Consider the following 16,823-nt stretch of genomic DNA (forward strand, 5'->3'; position numbering starts at 1 on the left):
CACGTATCAAATCTCAACAGGGAAGTCATCACAACATTACATGACTGCCAAAACACTGAGAATCATGGCCCAGCCAAGCCAACACACGATCTTAATCATCACGGTTGGTAAAGGGGAAAATAACAAAATAAAAGGAGAGACTTTGCCCAGGCTGATGAGGATGGTGGGCCACGAACTGAGAAGGGCGATAAACTCAACTGCACTCCTGAGGCTCAGGAAGGAAACCAAAGAAAAAAGTGAGGATTCTGGAAACAAGTAGTCCAGATCTGGATTTGGAATTATGATGCTCCCCTCACTATCTGGCGATCTTGAGCAGTTTTCACCTCTTGAAGCTTCAGGTTCTTCAGAAAATGGGACTAACAATAGTACCTACTCTATAAGGTTGTTGTGAGGATTAAGTAAAGTGCTTAGAACCGTGTCTGGCACTTAGTAAACGGTCAATGATAGTATACTGTTGTGGCCATTTTCTAAAGAGAATAGAGAGTAACTTGTCCCCCAGGGCCCCAGATAAGGTGATTGATTAGAAGTTATTGCAAAGTAATGGGTTCCTCTTTTTATATGGCCCTTCTGGCCATGGTCTTGTAACTCCCATAAAATGATTGGATGGGGCTTTGCAAATAAGGTGTGTAAAACTCTTGCCAGGATTGGCTGCAACTATGCAACTAAGGTGCCAGTGGCCCACCAAAGGAATTGGTCAGTTTTGCCATCCTGCTGGCTTAAAAAGAGCCAATCCCACAGGTTAAGGGGGGAACCTCATTACCATCAAGAAGAAGACCCAGGAGCAGAGTACATCCTTTGGACCTAGGGTCCCTGCACCGAAAATATCTTAGACTGAGGAGACAGAAAGAGCTGTAATGCTGGAGACAGCACAAGAAGGCCCAAGATGGCATGAGTGGCAAGAATCTGGAGACTGGCAGGAGACAGCTGTTATGGGCTTCCTGGCCCATGATGCGAGGTGGTTGCAGTGGGCTCACTGACCCATAGAGTGAGAGAACTGAGCGCCTTTGGGCAGAAGGCTTCCTGGCAGAGTGGGATGCCCTTAGGCACGTGTTGGCTCAGCTAAAGAGCTGTAACATTTGCCAGAGCATGACAGAGCCTAAAAATGAGAGCCAATGGCAGCAGGCACAGCCAAGAGCAAAGCCTACCTGCCTGTGGGCACGACAGAGAAGCAGCTGAGGGCCCGGAAGCTGTCCTAATTGAAGAATTATATTCTGAGTTGTTCCTTTTACTTGCAAGTTGATCCTGATCCTGAATTGTAACCTGTTACTTCCCTAATAAACCCAGTAATCACGAGTATGGTTTGTGAGCTCTGTGTAGACATTGCAACGAATTATCAAACCCAGCAGAGAAGTAGAGTGCTGTGGAAGGAAGAGCCGGTGTCAGAACTGGTAAAAGGGTTGGAGAGTAGAGGTATGTCTGACCTTCACCTCATAGGAATCAACTTTGGGATGCTGCTGCTGCTGATTCTCTTCCCCTTATTCAGACAAGGTCTGACAGCCTGTCTTAGTCATCTAGTGCTGCTATAACAGAAATGCCACAAGTGGATGGCTTTAACAAAGAGAAGTTTACTCTTTCACGGTCCAGTAGGTTAGAAGTCTGAATTCAGGGCACCGGCTCCAGGGGAAGGCTTTCTCTCTGTACTGGCTCTGAAGGAAGGTCCTTGTGATACATTAGTCTTCCCTTGGTCTGGGACCATCTCAGCACGGACATCTCAGGTCCAAAGGACGTGGTCTGCTCTTGGCACTGCTTTCTTGGTGGTGTGAGGTCCCCATGTGTCTCTGCTCGCTTCTCTTTTATATCTCAAAAGAGATCGGCTTAAAACACTATCAAATCTTATAGACTGCATCAATATAACTGCCGCTAATCCATATTATTACATCATAGTGATAGGATTTACAACACGTAGGGAAATCACATCAGATGATTAAATGGTAGACAATCATACAATACTGGGAATTATGACCTAGCCAAGTTGACAGATATTTTAGGAGGACACAATTCAATCCATGACACAGCTGATGCCACCATATTGCAGTCATTAAGAGCACAGGCTCTGGAGCCAAGAATCTCAGCTTTGTCAACCATGACCAAGTTATTTGGCCTCTCTATGCCTCTGTTCCCTCAGCTGGAAATAGTAATAATAATAGTACTTGCCTCGTAGGGTTGAGCTAAGAATTAAACTACTTAAAACAGAGTCTAGCATGTAAGTGCTTAAATAAATTATGATGTTATCACCCTGGACCTACAATTTCGTCCCAGGAGAAGTAGTAAAAGGAATCAGAACAAAGATCCCCTGTGAATTACTGCAATAAGTCCAAGGCTGAGGGCTTAGGGCAAATGTTCTGTGACCACTCCCAAGATCAAGCCAGCTACCTCCCTTTCAGGGTCCAGCACAGTCAGACATATTTAAAAATCCAAACTTGGGCCTCTGCCCAAGGGCTGGATACATACTAAGAAAGACCTCAGGATCTCAATATTACTTAGCATTGTATTTGGAAGGGGATACCAAACCAAAATAAAACCCATCGCCGTCGAGTTGATTCTGACTCGTAGTGACCCTACAAGAGAGAGTAGACCTACACCACAGGGTTTCGAAGGCTGTATTCTTTACAGAAGCAGACTCCCGTGTCTTTCTCCTGAGGGGCAACTGGTAGGTTAGAACTGCCAACCCTTTGGTTAGCAGCCGAGTACTTAACCACTGCACCAACAGGGCTCCTTTTAGAAGGGAGTAGAAGACAGTAATACCCTCTGGCTGACCTCCTCTCTATGTAGGGCTCTGGTTTCAAGATGGCAAAGCAAAAGCATTCTAGCCCTTTTTTCTCTACAAAATCACCCCAAAAGGGCAAGAGGAATAAGAAACAGAGATATTGTTATGGATTGATTTGTGTCCCCTCAAAATATGTGTTGAAATCCTAACTCCACCCTGGTGGTGTAGTGGCTAAGAGTTACAGCTGCTAACCCAAAAGTTGGCAGTTCGAATCCACTAGGTGCTCCTTGGAAACTCTATGGGGCACTTCTACTCTGTCCTATAGGTTCGCTATGAGTTGGAATTCACTCAATGGCAGCAGGTTTTTTTTGGGGGGGTACCTGTAAATATGACCCTGTTTTATTATGTTTACTAGGTCATACCAATATAGGTTGAATCCTAAACCTATTCATTTCTGAGTTATAAAGTGATTAGAATAGACAAAAATACATGCATGGGAGGACAGATCATCTACAAGCCAATGAATGCCAAGGAGCCTAAGAGTGCCTGGGGCTACTGGCAAGAAATGAATTGGCACAGTGAGGACCATGATTTGGACTTTTAGCCTCCAGAACTGTCAGAAAATAAAGTTCTGTTCTTTAAAGCCACCCACTTGTGGTATGTGTGTTACAGCAGCACTAGGTAACTAAGACAGATACAAACTCCATCTTCAGTAAAACTGGAAGACAGCGATAGCCCTGAGTCAAATTTAGGAAGAAGGAAAGCTGAAAGAAGAATGGTAACTGGGCAGTAAGGAGGAAGTCAGATTTCATTCATTGGGAATGGATATCCATAAGAAGCAAGCCAATTTGCTCAGTAGAACCCCAGAAAGCCTCAGGAATAAAAAGTATCAGGTGCAGAAGAAAGCGACATTAATCGAGGGCATAAAACTTAGGGCTTGCTTGAAAGTCTGTTTAAAAGGCAGTTAGATTCCTAGGTACCCACCTTCTGATGCCATCAGCAACTAAAGGCTGACTCTCTTAAGAAACTGAACCAGAAAAGATCCAGTGTTAGAGACACAGGCCCAGAGATAAGGAGAGGTGCCATATGGAAAATGGTATATCCATACAATGGAATCTTACTCAGCCGTAAAAAAGGGTGGTGTACTGATACTTGCTACAACTTGAATGAACCTTGGCAATATTATGTTAAGTGAAAGAAGCCAGACAAAAAAGGCCATATATTGTATGATTCCATTTATATGAAACGTCCAGAATAGGCAAGGCATAGAGACACACAAAGCAGATTAGTGGTTGCCAGGGACTGGGGAGAAAGGAGAATGGGGAGTGACTGCTTAATAGACATGATGTTTCCATTTGTTCCTGTTGTTGTTGTGTGCCATCAAGTTGATCTGACTCATTGTAATCCTATATGACAAAATAGAACTGCCCCGTAGGGTTTTCTAGACTGTAATCTTTACCGGAGCGGGTTGCCAGCTCTTTTCTCCCATAGAGCTGCTTGTGGGTTCGAACCACTAACATTTTGATTAGCAGCCGAGCACTTCTTCTGGGGAGGTGATAAAAATGTTCTGGAACTAGACATTGGTGATGGCTGTACAATATTGTAAATACACCGAATGCAACTAAATTGTCTACTTTAAAATGATAAAAATGGTAAATTTTATGTTATATGTATGTCATGGATTGAACTGTGTTCCCTCAAAATACATCAGTTGGCTAGGCCATGATTCCCAGTACTGTATGGCTGTGATCTGATGTAATGTCCTATGTGTTGTAAATCCTAATCTCTACCTGGGGTTAATGAGGCAAGATTAGGTTATGTTACAGAGGATTAAGGTGGGATGCAACACCCTGACTCAGGACACAGGCCTGATCCAATGTAAGGGGAGTTTCCCTGGGGTGTGGCCTGCATTACCTTTTATCTTACAAGAGATAAAAAGAGAGAGAAGTGATCAGAAAGCGAGGGACCTCCTACCCGCAAGAAAGAAGGACCAGGAGCTGAGTGCATCCTTCGAACCTGGGGTCCCTGTGCTGAGAAACTCCAAACCCAGGGGAAGATTGATGACAAGGACCTTCCCCCAGACCTGACAGAAAGAGAAGGCCTTCCCCTAGAGCTCGTGCCCTGAATTCAGACTTCTAACCTCCTAAGCTGTGAAAGTTTTTTTTTTTTTGCGTTCATGAAGGACTGCACACTGAATGGACAGAACCTCCCTACCCACTTCCAGAATCAGCGACAAGGTAGGAAACCGGAAGATGTTTCTCAGAAGATACCGAACCACCTCAGAAAAAAATTTACAGATAAGATACTGACATTGAAGGGCCCCCTCCACAGTATTTGGCTGATGTCCTTTGGTAGCTCTGTACTACGTCAACGGTGTTTCCCCAAATTTCCTTCCCCATGTGGTTCTGGGTTAGAGTTGGCCACAAGAGAAAATTGCATGAGATTTGAAGTTGGAAATGAAGGAGTGGCTGTTTTTTTTTTAACTCAGAAAGATGGTATGGGGTAGGCCCTGTTGCCACTCACATACATCTTCACTAATCTGTGGGCTCACTATTATGAATTGAATTGTGTCCCCAAAAAATACGTGTTGGAATCTTAACCCCTACACCTGTCAATGTAATTCCTTTGGGAATAGAGTTGTTTTTGTTATGCTAACGAGGCCATAACAGTATAGGATGTGTCCTAAACCTAATCACTTCTGAGTTATAAAAACAGCAGATTAGACACAGAAGGGAGCACAAACAGGGAGAGACAGATACTACATGAAGATTACCAAGGAGGAAGGAATGCAGGGGCTACAGAAGCTGAAAGAGACAACTATCTTCCCCCAGAGTTGACAGAGAGAGAGAGAGAGGAATTGGGACCTTTAGCCTCCTGAACTGTAAGAAAATAAGTGTCTGTTCTTTAAAGCCATCCACTAGTGGTATTTCTATCACAGCTGCACTAGGAAACCAAGACACTCACCTGGCTGGCCTGCGGCAGTAACCGGGCCTGCAGTTCCTCCAGCTCCCACTGAGTTTCCTCATCAGAGCCAGGACTGGGGTGAGGCAAGTGAGGCACTTGCCTTGGTAGCAAAATACAAGGGGCCTCCAAAAAGTGATCAAAATAAATAATATTTTAGTGCACTGTTTAAAAAATCAAAATGAATGGCAAAAATTCATGATGAACAAAATACACAATTTGAAATAAAGACAGGCTGTTGATGTTTGTTTGCTTTATGCCCCTGCGTGATTGTACAACAGGATCAGTCGTAGCCAATCAACCAGTGGTTCTCAGGCCCACAAGGCCATCGTGTCCCCAGCCAAGGGGATTTATGAGGGTTGACAACGGCATGTGGGTAGATTGGGCAACATGAGGATTTATATGTAGTCATGTTTTATGATTGTAGAGCTTTTATGAACATGTTCTACTTGTTTTAAAATAACGCAGGAACCCCTGAGGGAGCAGGAGATCAGTGGGATACTGACCCCAAATTCTCATAAAAAGACCAAACTTAATGGTCTGACTGAGACTGGAGGAATCCTGGCGGCCATGCTCCCCAGACCTTCTGTTGGCACAGGACAGGAACCATCCCCGAAGACAACTCATCACACATGAAAGGGACTGGTCAGCGGGTGGGAGAGAGACGCTGATGAAGAGTGAGCTAATTATATCAGGTGGACACTTGAGATTGTGTTGGCAACTCTTGTCTGGAGGGGGGATGGGAGGATAGAGAGAGAGGGAAGGCGGCAAAATTCTCACGAAAGGAGAGACTGAAAGGGCTCACTCAAGAGGGGGAGAGCAAGTGGGAGTAGGGAGTGAGATGTATGTAAACTTATATGTGACAGACTGATTGGATTTGTAAACGTTCACTTAAAGCTTAATAAAAGTTATTAAAAATAAATAAATAACGCAGGAGCAGGAAGGAGGCCGGAAGGGGGACTCATGGACTAGGGAGCACTGAGCTTCTGTTAAAGCCAAAAAACCAAACCAGTTGCCGTCAAGTCGATTCCAACTCATGCAACCCCACTGTGCTCCATAGGGTTTTCAATGGCTGATTCTTTGGAAGTAGATCACCAGGTCTTTCTTCAGAGGTGCTACAGCCTGGATGAACCTTGGCAACGTTATGCTAACATTATGCTCGGTTAACAGCGGGGTACATTAACCAACTACACCAGAGTTTCTGTTAAGGGTGATGAAAAAATTTGGAAACAGATCACTGATTTTTGCACAACATGATGAACACAATGTCCCTGAATTTTACGTGTCAGGAATGTTAAAATAGCAGGTGTCTTGTTACATGTATGTTGTCATGTGCTGTCGAGTTGATTCTGACACTGTAGCAACCCAGAGTAGAACTGCCCCATAGGGTTTCCTAGGCTGTAATCTTTATAGGAGCAGATCGCCAGGTCTTTTCTCCTGCAAAGAGGCTGGTGGGTTCAAACTATCAACCTTTTGGTTAGCAGCCGAGCACTTTAAACATTGTACCACCGGAGCTCCTTTGTTACATACGTATTACCACTATAAAAAAACGTAAATGTCCAAAAAATTTTGTATGTAAAAAAAAGGAGGATATTTTGGTAAGCGTGTAGAAGGAGTATACATATTTCCTTTTTCGTCAAGTGACAATATGATTCCTCGTGGTACTGCTCCTCCTCCAGCTTCTCCAAATCCTGGACCAGGTGCATGTTCCACTCCTTAGGTCACCTGGATCACAGAGGCTGGAGGCAATGACAGGTATGGTGTATTAGTTTTCTGCGTTGTTGTCAGTTGCTGTCCAGTCAATTCCAACTCATTGCAACTCCATGTGTGCACAGTAGAATTTCTCCATAGGGTTTTCAAGGCTGTGACTTTTTGGAATTAGATTGCCAGGCCTGTCTTCCAAGGCCCCTCTGGATGGGTTTGAACTGCCAACCTTTTGGCTAGTAGTCCAGCGCTTAACCGTTTTTTATTCTGCAAATTCATAAATATAAGGGTTAAACATTTACCTTGTCTCTTTAGGAGGAGATACAGTCATCCCCAGTTGACGAAGGAAAGTTCTTTACAAAAGAATGCCAGCTAAACAATGTGGATAGAATGATAGTGTTTTTTAAAATCACCATTGTGCAACCCCCAGTGAAATAATTGAATCAGGCAAGGATTACCCATGGATACTAAGGCCATTAGGTTATAGGGAAACGGATATTTGCCCTGGGCCAAAGTATCATCCAGCGCTTACTTGAAAATTGCAAACAGTGGAAATATACCTTTTCTGTGGAGAGATCTGGCTGTCACCATCTTAACCAAGAGATCAAACTTAGCATCATTGAAAGTAAGACAGCCAGATAGTATGTGCCGCCTGGAGGGGTGCAATGAGATATCTGTGAAGTCGTCTGGCCATGACATTTAATCCAATCATGTCCTTAAACCTAACACCCAGTATGCAGGAACAATAGGGGAAGGAGGAACTAGCAAAATGATACCATAAGAAAATAATCATATGAGTCCAGAAAAAGTCAGTATCACAGATGGAGAAATTATTTCAGATTAAAAGAGATTAAAGATGTTAAACATCATGATCAAGTGGGTTTTATCTCAGGAATGGAAAGGTGGTGCTCTATGTCTGAAAGATCATCTATTGAAAACCCTACTCTGACACACGTGGGGTCTTCATGACCCAGAGTCAAACCAACAGCTACTGGTTCTACTGGTGGTATGACTTTTAATCACAGCTCTCCATTTCCCTTGATTACTTTTTTTTTAATAATTTTTATTGTGCTTTAAGTGAAAGTTTACAAATCAAGTCAGTCTGTCACATATAAGCTTATATACACCTTACTCCATACTCCCACTTGCTCTCCCCCTAATGAGTCAGCCAGCTCCCTCCTTCCAGTCTCTCCTTTCATGACGATTTTGCCAGTTTCTAACCCTCTCTACCCTCCTATCTCCCCTCCAGACAGGAGATGCCAACACAGTCTCAAGTGTCCACCTGATACAAGTAGCTCACTCTTCATCAGCATCTCTCTCCAACCCATCGTCCATTCCCTTCCATGTCTGATGAGTTGTCTTCGGGAATGGTTCCCATCCTGGGCCAACAGAAGGTTTGGGGACCATGACTGCCAGGATTCTTCTAGTCTCAGTCAGACCATTAAGTCTGGTCTTTTTATGAGAATTTGGGGTCTGCATCCCACTGTTCTCCTGCTCCCTCAGGGGTTCTCTGTTGTGCTCCCTGTCAGGGCAGTCATCGATTGTGGCCGGGCACCATCTAGTTCTTCTGGTCTCAGGATGATGTAAGTCTCTGGTTCATGTGGCCCTTTCTGTCTCTTGGGCTCATAGTTATCATGTGACCTTGGTGTTCATGCTCCTTTGATCCAGGTGGGTTGAGACCAATTGATGCATCTTAGATGGCCGCTTGTTAGCATTTAAGACCCCAGGCGCCACACTTCCCTTGATTACTTTTAAACCAGGAAAGTAAAAGACTTGTACACAGAAAACTACAAACTATTACTAAGAGAAATTAAAGAAGACCTAAATAAATGGAGGGACTTTTGTGATGGTTAATATTATGTGTCAACGTGGCTAGTGTATAGTTCTCAGTGGTTTGGCAGGCACTATGTGTCACCTCCCATTTTATGATCTGACGTGAGCAGCGAATCAGTTGGAAGAGGAGTTTCCTTGGGAGTGTGGCCTGCATTCATGATATAAATGAATGCTCTGGCATGGCTCATTCTCTCTTGATCCTGCATTCATCTAGTCACCTCTGACCCCTGGTTCTTGGAACATGAGAAGTCTCCACCCTGCCACTTGATCCTCAAATTTGGGACTTGCCAGCCTCCACAATGGCAGGAGCCATTTCCTTGAAACAAACCTCTCTATGTACATATGTTTGTGCTCTTCTAGAGAACCTGGCCTAAGACAACATTCCAGGTTCTTTTAATAATATTTTGAAGAAAAGATGGAACTGGAAAAGCATCATTTTTGCAACCACCCTAGTAATAACTAACGAGACAAGAATCATCAATGGATCCTAAAACCATTGGGTGAAAATCTGACGACAAACAGGATATTTACATTGTCTCAAAATATCTACCCACAGATTATTTATTGGTTCCAAAAGGGGAAATGGTATCATTACAGTGGAGAATACCAGTGGACCCCACCTTTAACCAAGTGATCAAAGTTAACATTACCAGTAATGGACGAACAGGCATCACGTGCCTCCGGATGTTATACACAAGAAGGGCACATCGTGTTAGAGTTATTCTTGCCTAAAACTTATCACCCAAATCACATCATGAAGAAATGTCAGACAAACAAAATTGAGGGACATATCACCAAAGTAAATCTGAACTCTTCAAAAATGGCCATGTCATTATGAACATAATGAATGCATTGAACTGTACATATGAAGATTGTTAAAAATGTCAAATGTTTTGTTACATAGATATTTGCCATAGTAAAAAAAGGTAAAAAAAAAAAAATGACAATGTCATGAAAGACAAAGAAAGGCTGAGAAATTGTTCTAGATTAAAGGAGATTAAAGAGACATGATGACTAAATGAAAAGGCGTTCCCGGATCGAAGCCTAGATCAGAAAGAAAAATTGCTCAAATGACATGGCTTTTGTTTTGTTTTGTGGTGGGAGACAGCAGGCAAAAATTTTAAATGGACTGTATATTAGAAAATAGCTGTATATTAATAGGCTCAAAAACCGACTCAAACATAATCAACGATCATGACGATATCATAGGTGGGCAACGTTTTCTTCTGGTGTACATAGGCTGCCATGAGTCAGAGCCAGTTTGATGGCAGCTAACAACAACAAAACATTATATTAATGCTAAAATTCCTAAATTTGACAATCATGCCATGGTTGTGTAAGAGAATGTCTTTTTCCTTAGGAAACATAAGATGAAGTATTTAGGAGCAAAGAGGTATGATATCTACAACTAACTCTCAAATGAATACATATACGAGAGTTATACATATATAACTCCCAGAGGAATATATATATTCACATACATATATTCATATTCATATACTAACTCTGAACAGAAGATTTCAAAGAGCGGCTTGAGAAGACAAAGTAAAGTATTATAAGGACATGTACAAAGACCGGGAGATAGAAAACCAAAAGGGAAGAACACTCTCAGCGTTTCTCAAGCTGAAAGAACTGAAGAAAAAAATTCAAGCTTGAAGTTGCAATTTTGAAGAATTCTATGGGCAAAATACTGAAAGACCCAGGAAGCATCAAAAGAAGATGGAAGGAATACATAGAGTCACTGTACCAAAAAGAATTGGTCAACATTCAACCATTTAAGGAGGTAGCATATGAACAAGAACTGATGGTATTGAAGGAAGAAGTCCAAGCTGCACTGAAGGCACTGGCAAAAAACAAGGCTCCAGGAATTGATGGAATACCAATTAAGATATTTCAACAAATGGATGCAGCGCTGGAAGCACTCACTTGTCTATGCCAAGAATTTCAGAAGACAGCTGCCTGGCCAACCGACTGGAAGAGATCCATATTTACACCTGTTGTAAAGAAAGGTGATCCAACAGAATGAGAAAATTATTGAACAATATCATTAATATCACACACAAGTAAAATTTTGCTAAAGATCATTCAAAAGTAGTTGCAGCAGTACATCGACAGGGAACTGCCAGAAATTCAACCCAGATTCACATTGCTGATGTCAGATGGGTCCTGGCTGAAAGCAGAGAATACCAGAAGGATGTTTACCTGTGTTTTACTGACTATGCAAAGGCATTCAACTGTGTGGATCATAACAAATTTTGGATAACATTTCGAAGAATGGGAATTCCAGAACACTTAATTGTGCTTATGAGGAACCTGTACACAGACCAAGAGGCAGTGGTTTGAAAGGAACAAGGGGATACTGCATGGTTTAAAATTAGGAAAGATGTGTGTCAAGGCTGTAGCCTTTCACCATACTATTCAATCTGTATGCTGAGCAAATAATCTGAGAAACCGGACTATATGTAGAAAAATGCAGCATCAGGATCGGAGGAAGACTCATTAACAACCTGCCTTATGCAGATGACACAAGGTTCCTTGCTGAAAGTGAAGAGGACTTGAAGCACTTACTGATGAAGATCAAAGACCACAGCCTTCAGTATGGATTGCACCTCAACATAAAGAAAACAAAAATCCTCACAACTGGACCAAAAAGCAACATCATGATAAACAGAGAAAAGATTGAAGTTGTCAAGGGTTTCATTTTACTTGGATCCACAGTCAACGCACATGGATGTAGCAGTCAAGAAATCAAATGACTCATCGCATTGGGCAAATCTACTGCAAAAGACTTCTTTCAAGTGTTCAAAAGCAAAGATGTCACATTGAGGACTAGGGTGCACCTGACCCACACCATGGTATTTACAATCTCCTCATGTGCATGCGAAAGCTGGATGATGAATAAAGAAGACTGAAGAAGAATTGATGCCTTTGAATTATGGTGTTGGCAAAGAATATTGAATGTGCCATGGACTGCCAGAAGAACAAACAAATCTATCTTGGAAGAAGTACAGCCAGAGCACTCCTCGGAAGTGAGGATGGCGAGACTTTGTCTCAAGTACTTTGGACACGTTACCAGGAGGGACCAGTCCATGGAGAAGGACATAATACTTGGTAAAGTAAAGGGTCAGCGGAAAAGAGGACGACCCTCAACGAGATGGGTTGACAAAGTGGCTCCAACAGTGGATTCAAATACAGCAAAGATTGTGAGGATGGCACAGGACTGGGCACTGTTTCATTCTGTCGTACATGGAGTAGCTATGAGTCGGAACCAACTTGATGGCACCTTAACTGACAAACTGACAGGCACATAAATATATGTCTATATAAGGAGACCACCACCTGTCTTTGAGTTTGTCATATTGTGGTGGCATGCATGTCGCTATTACGCTCAAAGCTATGCCACCGGTATTTCAAATACCAGCAGAATCACCATGGTGGACAGGTTTCAGCAGAGTTTTCAGACTAAGACAGACTAGGAAGAAAGGCCTGGAGATTTCCTTCGAAAATTAGCCAACGAAAGCCCTATGGATCTGTCATGGATTGAATTATGTCCCCCCCAAAATGTGTGTATCAATTTGGCTGAGCCAGGATTCCTGGTGTTATGTGATTTTCCTACATGTTGTAAATCCTGCCTCTATTATGTTAATGAGGGAGGATAGGCAGCAGCTGGGTTGGCGAGACAGGACTCGACCTACAAGATTGGATTGTGTCTGGAGGCGATCTCCTGAGATTTAAAAGAAAGAAGCAAGCAGAGAGACAGGGGGACCTCTTAGCACCAAGAAAGCAGTGCCAGGAGCAGAGAGCATCCTTTTGACCTGGGGTTCCCTGCGCCTGAGAAGCTCCTCAACCATGGGAAGATTGAGGATAAGGACCTTCCTCCAGAGCTGACAGAAAGACAAAGCCTTCCCCTGGAGGTGACGCCTTGAATTTGGAACTTTAGCCTACTTTACTGTGAGGAAATAAATTTGTCTTTGTTAAAGCCATCCACTTGTGGTATTTCTGTTATAGCAGCACTAGATGACTAACACAGAATCACAACACAATACTGTCTGATATAGTGTTAGAAGATGAGCCCCCTGGGTTGGAAAGCACTCAAAATACACAGTGGCCACAACAATGGATTTGAGCATACTAGAGTTTGTGAAAATGGTGCAGGACTGGGCAATGTTTCATTCTGTTGTACATGTGGTCTCCGCGAGTCGGAGCCAACTCAATGGCAACAAACAGTGTACGGAGAAATAGAGCGATAAAGCAAATGTGATAAAATATTATCAGTTGTGAATCTGGATGAAGGATCATAGTAGTTCTTTGCACTATTCTTGTAACTTTATTTCTACATTTCAAACTATTTCAGAGTAAAAAAATTTTTAGAAAAATCTAAGTTAGACCTAGACCAGTCAGGGAGGCAGCTTCTAATTCTGGCAGGATCTAAAAACATGAGGATTAAGAGGAAATTAAATCTTGATAAAATGAAGTTACTCGCCTTGGTATTTCTGTTAGTTTCCAGAAATGCTTGTACAGTTCCCCTCCTGTTCACCTTTTGGAGCTGGCAAAGCTGGAAATGGAGGTAGGTACCGGAAGGTGAGGGGGCACGCCCAAGAGACTGGCTACTAACTGGGGCCCATTCCCATCGCTATGGTTCCCCAGTGCCCTTTCCTTCCAATTGAGACTCCTTGTCCTGGTGCTGGAAACCAGTTCTCCAGGAGCCAATGGGAAGTCCTCAGACTCTCAGCCTCTGGCCAACTCTGGTCCCACTTGTTTTATGCCTTCCGGGATTACATTCCAATTATTGTCTGTCTTGGGCTCCCAATCTGTCCCCACCCCTACTTACTCTTGTTTGAGGCTGGCTTTCATTTTTCTCGTGTATCTTTACACTGCTAGTACAATTTTGGTTACAGAGTAAGCACTCGATAAATTCTTTCTGATTCCTTATCTTCAGAAAGATTTAATAAATACTCTGAATATACAAGATGGATGTGAACGGATACTTTTTGGTTCTCCAACAATCTACAGGCTTAATGTGTATTCAAGCTTATAAGTGCTAAGGAGCCCTTGTAGTGCAATGGTTAAGCACTTGGCTGCTAACCAAAACATGGGCAGTTTGTACCCACCCAGCAGCTCCACGGGAGAAAGACCTGGTGATCTGCTCCTGCAAAGATTACAGCCCAAAAAGCCCTATGGGGTAGCTATGAGTTGGAGTGAACTCAAGGGCACCCAATAACAATAACATCAAGTCTATATATAAGGGCTATAAACGAGCAAGCAAGCAAGCCAGCAGAACTTGCAAAAAACTGCATTTCAAACAAGTAAAACTTCTGACAATCAGCACTGTAAAGCTGAGGCCAAGAGGAGAACAAAGACTCTGGAGCCAGCCTCCTTTCAGCCTTATTATTCTTTTCCTGGAGAAGTTACTTCTATTCTTCAAGACAGTGGTTACTGATCTTCCCAACTCAACTGACAACTTCCCCAGGCACCTAAGGCTGCAGGGAAATGGCCAAAAAAATTGCCTCAGCCTCAACCTTGTCACACAAAGCAGCCCAGGCAGGTGTACGGAGCATGGCTCCAGGGTCTGACAAACCTGGGGCAACAAGGTATGCGCTGGGTGACTTCCTTAGGAAAATGTGTGATCTCAGGCAAGTTACGTGGCCCCTGAGCCTCAATTTCTTCTTCTGCAAAATGGGCATAATAAACTGACTTCTCCTCTCAAACAGCTGGGTGGGTTAAGTGAGATGATACAGGCCACTGTGCTTCATTCACTGGTTCAAAACCTTAGTTACCATCAGGGCTCTGTATAGCCTTGTCGCTGTGTGCAGGGATGTCCCTGGGGGCCTGTAAAGGTCACTCATTACGTGCTACCCCCGGTCCCTCCTCCTTCACCCCTCCAAATTGGTTCAGGAATTCTGGTTAACACGAGCAGCAGGGATCAGAGACAAACTTGCGAGACTTACTATTTATTCCCTAGGAGGCTGTAAGAAGCAGGAGGCAGTAGAACCTACTCACTCCAGAGCCAAACTGCCTGAATTCAAACCCTAACTTCAATATTTACCAGCCAGGTGAATTTGGGCAGGGTTACTTAATCTCTGTGCCTCAGTTTCCCCACCTGCAAAGTGAAATAACAATAAAACCATTTGCCACTGAGTCAATTCCAACTCATGAAGACCCCATGTGTGTCAGAGTAGAACTGAGTTCCATAATGTTTTCAGTGGCTGGTTCTTTGGAAGTAGATCCCAGGCCTTTCTTCCAAGGTGCCTCTGGGTGGACTCGAACCTCCAACCTTTCAGTTAAGCAGCATGATAACACTAGCACCTACCTTACAGAGTTGTCGTGAGGCTTATACAGTTAATACATATAGGGCACTTAGACCAGAGTCTGTGTAAGCCTTTGCTATTACTATATTTCTTTGAACCAGATGGACTATATTATCTCATAGACCAGTAAGAAATTAAAGCCCCTGGTGGTGAAGTTACCACACTCGGCTGCTAACCCAAAAGTTCAAGGTTCAAGTTCACCCTCATGCCCCTCGGAAGAAAGGCCTGGCAATCTACTCCCCAAAAATCAGCCAGTGGAAACCCTGACACATGTGGGGTTGTCGTGAATCTAAATCGACTCTACCACAACAGTTTTTTTTTTTAATGGTTTTAAGAAATTAAAAGTGTTCCTAGCCCAATGTGTCCCCTTTTCCTTCCCCTAAACCCATTGCCCCCTTGCATCTGTGGAGGCTTGGGTGTTGCTGTGATGCTGGAAGTTGTGCAATGACAAACAACAACAATCTTCACGGAAGCTGACTGCCACATCTTTCTCCCACAGAGCAACGTGTGGGTTCAAACCGTTGACCTTGCGGTTAGCAGCCATGCACTTAACCACTGTACTACCAGGGCTCCTTCTTTCCTCCCGCTAGCCAACCTCCAAACCTGGAAAGATCTTTGCTTCTAAATAATAGCAGTATTAATAGCAGGTTAAACACTCAGCTGCTAACCAAAAGGTCAGCGGTTCAAACCCACCAGCTGCTCTGTGGGAGAAAGATGTGGCAGTCTGCTTCCATAAAGACTGCAGCCTTGGAAACCCTGCGGGGCAGTTCTGCTCTGTCCTGTAAGGTCGCTATGAGTCAGAATCAACTGGACTGCAGTGAGTATGAGATTCCAGGGGGCTTTTTTTTTGGTATGACACATCTCCAACTGTATTTGTAACTGATACATGAATTTCTCATTTCAGAAATGTGAAACAAAATAAACGTCTTAAAACAGATGAAATATAGTATTGTTACCTTAGAGGGCTGGAGCTGGTGTTAATATTGTATGCCTCCAGGTTCAAATCCAAAGGCCACCATACACTGCCTGGGTGACCTTATGCAAGACACTTAAGCTCTCTATGGCCCAGTTTCCTCATCTGTAAAATGGGGATAGTATCAATAGCAACTAAACAAACAAACCAAAAAAACCAAACCCATTGCTGTAGAATCAATTCTGACTGATAGTGACTCTACAGGACAGAGCAGAACTGCCCCATACGGTTTTCACAGAGGTGCTGGAGGATTCCAATTGCCCACCTCTTGGTTGGCCGCCAAGCTCTTAGACCACTTTGCCACCAGGGCTCCATCAATAAAAAAAAAAAAAAAATC

General features: G+C 43.3%; 1 protein-coding gene across 1 annotated transcript in view; it reads right to left on the bottom strand.

Annotated features, from left to right (window-relative positions):
• Positions 1–16,823, bottom strand: part of C3H1orf127 (chromosome 3 C1orf127 homolog) — a 64,363-nt gene that overhangs the window by 46,205 nt on the left and 1,335 nt on the right. The gene's annotated exons all lie outside the window — the stretch shown is intronic.

The sequence above is a fragment of the Elephas maximus genome, chromosome 3, assembly GCF_024166365.1.
Source record: "Elephas maximus indicus isolate mEleMax1 chromosome 3, mEleMax1 primary haplotype, whole genome shotgun sequence".
NCBI lineage: Eukaryota > Metazoa > Chordata > Mammalia > Proboscidea > Elephantidae > Elephas > Elephas maximus.